At 35.2% G+C, this 11,580-nt stretch overlaps 1 protein-coding gene across 4 annotated transcripts in view; it reads right to left on the bottom strand.

The window, feature by feature from the left end:
* tmem14ca (transmembrane protein 14Ca) overlaps positions 1-11,580 on the bottom strand; it is a 177,914-nt gene that overhangs the window by 21,154 nt on the left and 145,180 nt on the right. The gene's annotated exons all lie outside the window — the stretch shown is intronic.

Below are 11,580 nucleotides of genomic sequence, written 5' to 3'. Positions count from 1 at the left end.
TGTCCTTGGCATAATTGCAATGCACAGTGCAGCAGCAGGTGAAGCGAGGCATTGTCTGTCAAGACTGTTTTTGTTGGCTGCTTCTCAGATTGTGTGTGGGATTCTAACCTCGGGCACAATAGCTCTCTCAGAAAGGATACCCGGCTGCTCCTCCTGTTCAGGCGTAGAAAAAAAGAGCATGAATAGTCATTTTAGGGGAAATCACAATCATGTTAAATCGTATTCATCGGAATTAGGAATTCCTTCACGTGATTGTGTGTTATTACACTATGTAGTACTACGTGTTACCATTGTTTTGCCTATTTTTAAATTGAAATAGTTAATTTATTTAAAAAGAATAATGCCTTGGAAAACGAAAAAAGTAAAAAAAAAAAAAGTAGTATTAAAAAAGTAATAACCAGAGCGTAGGCTAGTGGAATTAAAGTTTTTACGATTCGATCAGCAATACCAATTACACAATTTGTGTTATAATTAACGTGCAGAATTCTGTTGAGCAAATTCATTATATATACAAATTAAGATTTGAAGAAAGTGACAAAAACGCAAAACTTCTATAATGATTCTAAAAATGTTACTATGTTTCTAATACACGTTCTCTGTCTTTCTTTCACCCTCACACACAACCACACACACACACACACACACACACACAGTTTGTTATTGACGTGTTTAAAGAATGTGTGTCCGTAAAAGATGGTTTGAGCATGAGACATTTACGCAAGCGCGTTTGGATCTGCTTCCAACTTTTAACTCGTTTTATTTTTTTATTTGCTTTACCTTATATTAGTACAATCGAAAGTCTCAAAATGTTAATTGAAACGTCTCCTGCCATCTTATAATAATCTTTGCAAACCTGTAGTTTCCATGTGAAACAGACTACTCCTAAAATGATTTATATACATTTACACTTTCATTATAAATTATATGCTATTATATTGAGGGTATTGTATATTAAATTATCATTCGTCTTATTGCAGCATTTTAATCCTATTTGTGTGTGCATGCGTCTTTTAATTTTCCCAAAAAAGCCACAAATACAGGTTTCAAGGCATTTGCCTAGCCCCTGATAACTGTATTCAACACATGGCATGTAGGCTAATCTCATTACATGCGTTCAATATTGTCTACTTCTGTTAATATTCATAGTTTATAACTTATCGAATGCAATGACCAGACTTTGTAGAAATACATTTAATAGAAGTAAACGCACAGTCTACATTTTGGTCGACAGTATTTTGCAAAGGATACCGGTGAAGATTTTGACCTCATTTCAGCACCTGACAGCTCCCGTATCGTACGTTAACATATTGTTGAGCGATGTCCTGCAGATTTAGTGACCCCTGCTTCATCGATACGACAATATCAAAACCGACCAGTAATTGCATAATTTTACCGCAAAGTAGTAAAGTCCATAACATACCTTATATAACCCAAACATATATTTTTATTTGTACAAATAAATGCAATAAGTCGATTTGGTGATTGTTATATAGGCTAGTGTTTTCCCATTGTAATTGAACAGTTTTTTGTTAAAAAAATTAAGAAGAAGATGCTAAACGATCTTTGTCCTTAGACGAATTATCACACTAATGACTCAAACAGGAAGTTTATTTGAATATGGTTGCAAGTTTTATATTGTCTTACAGACAGAATGTTTATTTAAACAGCGATGTCTAATTGTTTCTAGGACGAAAAACATGAGCGCCTGGAATGACACAAGTAGCCTATGAAATCGTAATTCTGTAAGTTTTCAATTGAGCACAAAATGGTTAATTGATCTGGACTCGTAACTTTTCCACCCCTTCAACTGACCCGTCCCGACTAAATAGAGAGGGCCCCTTAATGTCAAAAGAGGTCAGAAGCTTCATCAAATCATCCATGATTACTTAAGACATTGGGTAATCGATTATAACATTAAGAGTCTTTGAAAAAACAGATTATTCTAAATAAACTGGCTCCTCAATTAATGCAGTTTTTTTTTTTTTTGCATTTAGATACATAAGAAAGTATGGGTGGAATCTCCCACACCCCACCCCCTCTGTGTTTCATTGGTTGATTGTTAACATTTACACTATTGCCAAAGGGTGTAGCATTCAGAGAGCATGTAAAATATACGCATTTATATTGCAGTGTCGTAGGGGATGGGGCCATGTTGAGTATACAATTTGATTATTATAAATTATTGTGATTATTATGTAATTTTAAACATTAACAATAAATTAACGATTAAATAAGTATATACACAGAGGGTACGTACGCGTAGTTATATGGTTAAAAGTGAAGTAAACACAAAAAAACGTAAAGCGAATGATAATGTAAAATAAGAAACACATACAAACATGACAACTGAACAGCATAAGATGTCACGTAAGAACCCATCAATGCAGTACCAGAATAAACGTCTTATTTTTAATTCATTAAAAAATTAAGAAATTGGCTTCACCTCCTGACCTCCACAACCCAAGGTCTTCACACATATTCGTGTGTGTACCTCAAAATAAAGCGTCTACGACTGCGTTAAGCTTCGCCCTTTTCCTTCAAATAGTTGATATTCTAGTTTCTTCCTCCCTCTCTCTCCTCTCATTCTCAGAAGCCAGCCGGGGGGAGTGTCGCCGCGGGCCAAACATATGCTTCTTTCCATTGCACTAATCCAAATTCAGCGTGCAGGAATAATTGCTGGAGTGGCCGTGCTTTCGCAGGGCTTTGTCCCGTTCTGGCTCTCGTCAGCCAGGCACACGCCATTTCAATCAACTTCTTTGAGGGCTGTCTCTTTTTATCAAACCTCAAAACCTCGCCAGTGATGTGAACATTCAACAAACCGACTCACCAAAAGGATGATATCGCATCTTTATATATACATATACAAAGTATATAACAGAGTATATTAATCCAGATATACCAAAAAGATATGCCTCATAGCATGCCTCATTTCACAGACGAGCTAAATGATGACTGAAATTATCAAAAGCAAATATTGTGATAAATGCCTACACTATCTGCCATTTTGGTAACTACTGGAGCTGACCCTAAAATTAAGTAAGCTAATCGACGCCAATAAATACATTTAGTGATAACAAAATTTTTATTGAAAGAAAACACAGTGAGAAGGCCAATCAATAAAATGCGTTCTGCTCAAACGTACAGTAAATAATTAAATCTATTTAGTCATTTATTAATACAAAATGTTATTTAGAAATCGAAATATGGACTGTAAAAAGATATTTCTAAAGTCAAAATATATCTTTGGAGTTTGGATTCAGAATGCTGTAAGCATATAGCGTTGGACAGAAAAAAAAAATTAAATAAAAAACCTTATAAAAGTGTTAACCTCTCATTTCAAAGAGCTTCTTCTAAATTAGTTTTGTGAATATCAACCTATGTTGGTTAATTTAGTCTTGAGACAGGTTACATATTTTCTATTTGGATAAAACCAGTTAGCTAATATAGATGTTAGCTTACCATTTTTAGCGTGCACACACGAACGTGCACCAGCAATTTCTTTTACCTGTACCTAAAAAACAGGACAACTTTTAGGTCAGGAAAAATGGCCGACTACTAATAAAAATTGGTTTTATAAGGTTCCTTGAAATTATACGGTTCTAACTGTATTTTGAGATACTGAGATTTAATGTTTTAGCATTTCATACTGACAAAGCTATGGGGATGATTTTTTTAACACAAAAAAGTACAAAAAAAACAAAACAAAACAATACAACAACAACAATTATAGGCTAATAATAATAATAATAATAATAGTAATAATAATAATAATTAATGTATACGAAGCAAATTAGGGAAACAGCTTTCCTGCATGACTTGTTGAACCCTGTCATTTTGCTGTGTCTTAGCCTTCTTTGTGAATCATCGATGAAAAAAAATAGTCAAACGGTCCATTTGCTTGGCAATCGCATGACTACGGAAAGGGGATAGAAAAGAGAGAAAAGACTGAATTAATAGACGTGATAATTTCACACTAAAGAAGAACACTATTTCATGTGGCTCTATCTGTTCCATCAGAGCGCAGCTGTGCTGTTATGATGAAGTTTGATGATGATGGTCTGAATCTTCCTCCAGGCGACTAATAGCTGCAGGCAGCGCCAGTGCCCGACCCTGATAAACGACTTACACACGGGCTCGCCAGATCACTTGTGTTGCTCTCTTCATTTTTTCACTATACACACAACACTCAGTCTGGCTTATTGCACCTCTGTCGGATATATTTAAACAAACATCACAGCGAACACTGCGCAAATGCGAATATGTTTACATTAGAATACATTTGGTGATTTTTAAAATGTAGGGTTGATGGTTAGACAATCGCACACTGTAATGTGCTACGGTGTTTAGCCTATATTCTCTCTCTCTCTCTCTCTCTCTCTCTCTCTCTCTCTCTCTCTCTCTCTCTCTCTCTACATTTTTGTAACTTCGCGAACAATTAATTTTTTGTGAAGCTAGATAAAAAAAACATGAGAAATGTTTGACAACAAAAATAAAAAAAATGAAACTTTACAAACAATCAAAATTATAATAATATTAATAACAAATAATTCATTAATTTCGCATCTCCACAGGCAAAATTGTGGATAAAGAAAATTATTTGAATAAGCTGTACAGGTTATCATAGCAGATTAAAACATTTAGTTGCATACTTTTAAACGCGTTTAAACTGAAACGCTGAAAAGCCGAAATTTGTGTCAACCAACTCCGAAATGGCTGAAGAGAACGAATGATGAATGGACACAATGACAGTTGTAAATTGTGTTAATTGTGTATCATTTATACCTTTATTTAATTTGTATATTAATTACTGTTAGTTTTACCATAGTAGTAAAGTCAAAACTCATGCTTTTTAAAACATGCACGGTCTATAACTGATGTGTATAGTTCTGATCATACAAGAATGCAAAGGCAGCTGTGAATAATTAAATCAACTCATTATAAAAATGTAAACCTTCTAAGAATATGCTGAAATGAAGAGGCTGTTGTCTCGGTGTCTAATTACTTTTTTTTTTTTGCACTCTTTTGCGTTTAGAAAAGACTTCCAAGACTTGAAGACATCTATAAATGTATGCATTCATGCTGTGTTTTGTAAAACCCAAACTCTTTCTCTTCCATCTAACGTGCAATGTTTGGAGAGAAAATGCACACATAACCAAAATAGCTGACTTTATAGAAAATTGCTGGGAAAATCAACTTTCTTTTACACAAGGTAAAGCTTAACAGACGCTAAGCTTAACCTAGTTGAATTAACAACTTAAGGTTCTATGTAGGTCCATGTTAATTCAATTAGGGATGATTAGTTTCACCTTGTGTAAAAACTTTAACTGCTTTAATGACACAGGTGCTATGAAAATTTCTATTAGTGTCAACTATTTGGGTTGTGACTATGTTTCTTGTCTTTCATTTTTTTTTTCTAAAACATTTCAGCCTCTTTGGTTACATCACCTGTTCAATGATGCAGAAAAAATGTTCTATCTTTGTTAGGAGTAAAAGCTAATTATACAAATATGCAAAAATACAGCATGTGGAAACATGTAATTGCTTACTTGCTGTTCCATTATTGTGAAATTTTGGACTGCACCATTTGAAAATCATGTTATGTGTCACCTGTGTGTCTTCTAATAATTACACTCTTTTAGGTCATGGGGAAATCTTAAGTTAGTGAAGGCCTCAACATTCCATCTAACCCTTTCTCATCTATTCAATAATTACTTTTACTTCTTTTTCAAACTACTTATTTAAAATAAGCCAAAACAACACAATTCTGGAACTGTTTTTTGGACAAATTAATTGTTTTATGTTCAATCCACTTAAATTGGTAAAAACAATTACAATAAGTTGTTCAATATGTATTGGGACAACACCAGGGTGTTGTGTGGAACCCTGCATTTTAACAGTGTTTTAGCAGCATGAAACACTGTTCAGTATTTCACTGCTAAAAGAAATATAAACACCTCAGGAATTATTCAAAAATATATGTTGTCAGCAGATTTATACAGCACATGACATGTCAATTTTTGGTTTATTTGGCTATTTTTTTAATCACAGGTTCATGCCTTGTTAATGAGCCATATTTCCATTTGAAGAATGCAGAGCAGTTGCAGGCCATCATTCAATGTAGGCTACATGTCACTTGTTTTGATTTGTCCTCTTATCAGCTTCATTATGTGGGTATTTAGATTATAATATGTGCACATTCAAAGCACGGATGGTCACGTAAACAGCAGGTATTTCCCTGTCACGTCCCTCACTGATACGTGTTATCAAATGCACAGTAAACATCCTATTCCTGTCCGTTTAACACAAGTTTCATTAAAGTCCATTACATGTAGAGCCTGAAGCTCGGTAACAGCAGGAAAGAGAGAGGGAGAGGGATTGAAAAAGGGTAGAGAAAAGCTCATTGATAATTAAGTGTTGCTTGCTCGCTGTGTGAGGTATCACTGTACTTTGCTTACCAATCCAACGGTTGTTTGTCTCCTCCTCTGTTTGTGGCGGAATCACAAGCTGTCTAATAGGCTTCAATTAGAGCAATGGGAGCTGGGGTTAATTATGACTTAACACATTTGATTGAGTGGATCAGATCATCAGCGATGGGGACTCAAGGGGAGAGGGTCTCATTTATTAGTCTCTATTTGTGGCCATGTTTCACAGTGTTAAAGATTGTGGCTAAACATCCTCTTTGTGTTACTCTCAAAGCGTCTTGTGTCAGATCACGCCAGGCACATTTGCGTGCCACATTCAAACCATGCGCTTTGCATGTCCATAACTGCACACACCTACCCCTGTAGAGTCTCAGTAGTGTTATAGGATAGATACAAAAAAATAAAATCAAATAAAAATGAACCGAACAACATAATAATTAGAGATTAGAAATTATGTATGCCTACAGATTGTGAAGTTTATACACTGTAAAACTCAAGAAGTTAAGGTAACTCAAACCCTTTGAGGTAACTGATTGCAACAAACAATTTAGGTTCAAAAACTAATCCTAATGAGTGCTGTGGACTTAATCCATTTGAGTAAATGAAGCAATTTGAGAACAGTAAAACCCAATAAATGAAGAGAACTTAAACCAACTAAGTACTGTAAAACTTAATAATTTAAGACAACTCAAACAGTTTAAGGAAACTGATTGCTACAAACCATTTGAGTTAAAAAGTAATCTATATGAGTACTGTGAACTGACTCCATTTAAGTTGAAGTAATGAAGCATTTAATTGACACATTAACTTCAAATTAAGTTCAAAACTCTTTTCAAATGAGTAGAATTTTAAGTAAATTTTGAGTTAACTACACTCATTTTATTTAATAAGTTGAATGTTGGGTTTTATAGCATAGAGGGAAAAAAGTACACTGACAGTGGTGAACCATTCTAATGGAAGCCAAGCGATTGTTCAGCTTGTTCATATTGAAAATGGACTGAATCAGCACAATTATTGAGTTTTCGTAACTTTTTTCCAAGACTTTCAAGTCCATTTTCATGACGTAATGTTTCATGCAATGTCTACACATGTGGGATAAAAGAAAAACAATGCATGTTCAAATTAAATAAAGCATATCGTAAAACACGCAACAATCTATTCAGTTAAATATATATCTATGTAAAATTTATTTAGATAATGCTTACACTGCACTAATAATGACAATATGTGATTGGCCTAGAACAGAAAAGAAGACAACTAACCTACAGTCAAGTATACGGATACTGTATGGCTGCGCCCGAAACCGCCTACCACTCAGTAGGCACTGCATTTGAATTTAAACGTATTACTCGACCGTTAGAAAAGTACATTCTATACAGTATGAATGTGAGCAGTATGATTGGAATTCGGATGTACTACATCCGCCATTTTGTCATGGGCACCTGCGTTAGTTGCGTCGCTTCACTCCCATTCATGAATTCTCTTGCGGGGCATCATGGGATAGCACAGCATGCATGGGATGCACAGTTCAAAATCTCGCCGGAAGTAAGTCATCTGGGTGCTTCTTGCGTACTTATTTTCGAATTCTATGAATTCTGACATACCACTGGGCTCGCATACTGATTTTAGCGTATTGTATAGTATGGAAGTATGCTGTTTCAGATGCAGCCTATCTGTTTTCCATGACTTTTCCAAAACTTTGTGGGTTTTTCTATTTTTCCAAAACTTTTCCAGGCGTGGAAAATCAAAACTACATGACTTTTCCAAGTTTTCCATGACTGTATGAACCCTGTTAGTTATTTTATGTACAATCCACTTAAATTTGTAAAAGCAAAAAAGTCAACTTAATCGATTTAAGTTGGGACTGTGTGGAGTCCAGTATCTTGTATGGAAATTTCTGGAATATTTTTCTGGACAAAAGATTCTGATTCTTCCCATCAGGACATCATCAGGACTGTTTCTCTTTTCAAGTTTTCTCAAAGGTTAAAGTCATCCTTCAGTAACACAAAAGCCAAATCTAACCTACAGCCCAAAGACACAAAATCAAGGAACCATCACTGAACAGTAAATATTTACAGTGGCAGACTCGAAAGATTGAGAGAAAAACAAGAAAATGTAAAGTCTAACAAAGGACAGCGAACAAAATGACGAAAAAGTGATTCGTACCAGTAAAGTCGAAGCCATTTAAGCAGCTTCCTCCTACTGTTGAACAGATCCACACAATAAAAAATACAAAAAAAAAAAAAAGTTGGGAATGAAGCTTTTGACAGGCTGCTAATGAATCACTGTAGGCCCATCTGCCTCAGTGCAAACAGAAATGTGGTGGGATCTCATGAACTGTTACCACCGTCACTGTAAACAATAATTGTCAAACATATTTACTCGCAATCATTTTAGCAGATGCCACACTTTTTTTTTTTTGTTTCCGCCCGGCTTTTGTATCTCTCCTTTGCAGACGTGCCACTTGCCCTGAACACACTTTTCGCTTGAATATTGAGCAGGTATTTGCAGAGGTGCTCCAGGGCACAAGGTTGTGAGGGGGAGAGAGGTTAAGAATGGATGGAAAGCGAGAGAGAAGGAGATTATCTGGCCCCCTCATCAGGAGAACGGCCCACTCCCTATACCCATGAAGCCCTGAGGCCTAGGGGGGCAGCCCTGCCTCGCAGTCATGCACCTCTTTATCACCCTAATCTGTTAATTGTGGAAGCTCAATTGGCACATGGTGGCTTTTTATTACAGCCTACCCGCATTCACCAGACAGAGACAGCGGCAGAGTCTGCGCAGCCCCTGTGTCCTGTTGTCCTCCACCCACTTTCTCTTGTTCTATAGTTTCATCTTTAAATGGGCTCGCTCTAAAAGGTGAGTCTTTTTTTTTTAAAACTAAGCACAACTAATTTCATCTCTGGTGCTGCTTTTTATCCTTCTCCCTCCCTTCTTGCTTACTTTCTTTTGTGAGATGTGAAGAAAAAAGAATGCTGCTGATTTTTGTGTTTATGTGTTAACCACAGGGAGAGGGCCGTCTGTTTCAAATTGCTCTTTTACTGGGACTGACTGACTTCATTTCCACCAATTTGATGCTTCGGATCATTCAAGTCAAAAAAAATTTGCTTCAATAAAACTGATTAACTTGAGCTTTAGTTTAGCATTGTTAGAGAATGTAAATCATGGTGCGTGGGAAAAAAAAACATGTTGGTAACATATGCAATAAGCTATATGTAGTATCAATCCCGTGTTTAACATGATATTATAACCAGTCAAATTTAACCTCTTAGCTATTGTCAGGACGTTGCCTCAGAAAAATTATTCCAGAAATGTGATTTTGCGTGATACTGCCATCAAATTCAAAACATTTGCTCAGGAGATGTATGGCTTTTGACCTATTATTTTTCTGTATTGCTCCAGGACTAGTTTCATATATTCGATTATTAATGTTTTGTACATTACTCAAGCATTTTTTTATTTTGAGCATTATAAACTCTAGATTAGGGATGTCAAACTCAATTCCTGGAGGGCTGCAGTCCTGCACAGTTTAGTTTCAACCCTGCTCCAACACACTTACCTGTAGGTTTCAAACAAGCCTGAAGGACTCAATTAGTTGGATCAGGTGTGTTTAATTAGGGTTGGAACTAAACTGTGCAGGGCTGCGGCCCTCCAGGAATTGAGTTTGACATCCCTGCTATAGATGATAGATCATAAAGTCCAAAGTGTCTTCATTACAGACATACATAAACTGTGAATGTAGAACAGAGATGGCCAAACTAGAGCCCGCGGGCCATAGTTGGTCCATGTTAACCTTTGATTTGGCCTCCCATGTCATCTGAGGATGGTTTAGAGTTTGTCATTTTAAATTTTATATAAACTTATATTTGTTTGTTTCATTGTTAAGCTACAAAAAAGCTATCTGAAATTAAATTTCAATACACTGAAAAACCCAACAGTCAACTTTATCAAATTAAATTTGTGTATTTAACATAAAAATTACTGAAAGTTTATTCTACTCATCTGAAAAGAGATTTGAACTCAGCGTTGAAGTTAATTAAATACCTCATTACTTCAACTTAAATGGAGTAAGTTCATAGTACTCAAACAGATTAGTTTTTTAACTCAAATGGTTTGTAGCAATCAGTTTCCTCAAACGGTTTGAGTTGCCTTAACTTTTTGGGTTTAAAAGAACTCAGGTGGTTTGAGTTCGCTTTATTTATTGGGTTTTACTGTGCTCAAATTGCTTCGTTTACTCAAATGGATTAAGTTCACAGCACTCATTAGGATTAGTTTTTGAACCTAAATGGTTTGTTGCAACAGTTTCTTCAAATGGTTTGAGTTACCTTAACCTTTTGGGTTTTACAGTGAAAACATGGTGTAAATTAACCAGATTTAGTTTAAAATGTACATACGATGGATAGAGGAGAATGCAGAGACTTTGGTGAGTGAATCAAGGGAAAGGCAGCTTCTACTTGACTGGTGTATTCAGCATTGAACTCCACTGTGATATAAACAACTGTTTATGTTTTTGTGCAATAAGTTATCATGAAAAAAGTTATACTGCATTGGTTAATGTGATTCAAAGTAATGCTTTCTATTTGTTTTTTAATATTATGAAACAAATTAGGAAATAATTTATGGGAATTTTAATGTAAAGTAGTTTGGTATATTTATCTTTGGCCTACGGCTATCAATGATATTTGTTTTTTGGCCCTTCATACGAAAAAGTTTGGGCACCCCTGATGTAGAAAATAATTAATCAGTAACTGCTACTGGTTTAGTTTGGGAAGGTTATTTAAAAAAAAAAAAAACTGCCTCTGATGGTGAGAAAGAAAAGGACACAGGTACAGTCTTGGAAAACTTTTTGCAGAAATATTATATTGCATGCTATCTTCATCAAATTTGAAATATAAACTCATGAGACACTTCAAGACATATTTGTTTCTAGGCTATTATACGACTGATTTCACGTGTTTGTATATAGAAAAATAAATAGTGAACACAGTACATTTTTTCTTTCTCTTTACTTTATAATGTATAACTTTTTTATATTTTTTTAAACATGAAATGTTCTAAATGGATCATAATAAAGCTCATATAGAGTCTTGATACCTCACTTTTGTTTGTAGCTCACTGGGGTCAAGAACTGTTACAATTTAGAGTTAGGTAGGTGTAA

This window comes from Danio rerio, chromosome 24 (assembly GCF_049306965.1).
Source record: "Danio rerio strain Tuebingen ecotype United States chromosome 24, GRCz12tu, whole genome shotgun sequence".
NCBI classification, from domain to species: Eukaryota; Metazoa; Chordata; class Actinopteri; order Cypriniformes; family Danionidae; genus Danio; species Danio rerio.
This window is presented reverse-complemented; position numbering and strand designations above follow the sequence as displayed.